General features: G+C 41.1%; 1 protein-coding gene across 1 annotated transcript in view; it reads right to left on the reverse strand.

Annotated features, from left to right (window-relative positions):
• The window catches only part of STARD9 (StAR-related lipid transfer (START) domain containing 9), a 119,308-nt gene that overhangs the window by 33,350 nt on the left and 85,583 nt on the right, over window positions 1-375 (reverse strand). The window lies entirely within an intron of this gene.

The raw sequence follows: 375 nt of genomic DNA on the forward strand, positions 1-375 counted from the left end.
ATGACAGATGGAGCCCGAAGTCATGGACTAAATGAACTCACCAAACGTTTTAGAGGGATGGCCCACAGACTAAGGGAATGATATCTCTGTGTGTGTGTGTATATGTGTGTATAGGAAAACAAAAGGTGTGGTGATTAATGAAAATGTATAGATAAAATATGAGACTTGAGCATGACGCAGATGGTATAGAATAAGGGGTGGATAGTGTCCTGGTTTCAGCAGGGATAGAGTTAATTTCCTTCCTAGTAGCTGGTACAGTGCTGTGTTTTGGAAAACTAGAAAGTCCTGGGCTAGTGTAAGCATTACCTAGCAACAACTAAAACATCGGTGCCTTATCAATTTTGTTCCCATCCTAAATCCAAAACACAGCACGGT

This window comes from Pygoscelis adeliae, unplaced genomic scaffold, assembly GCF_000699105.1.
Source record: "Pygoscelis adeliae isolate BGI_AS28 unplaced genomic scaffold, ASM69910v1 Scaffold22, whole genome shotgun sequence".
Taxonomy (NCBI): Eukaryota; Metazoa; Chordata; class Aves; order Sphenisciformes; family Spheniscidae; genus Pygoscelis; species Pygoscelis adeliae.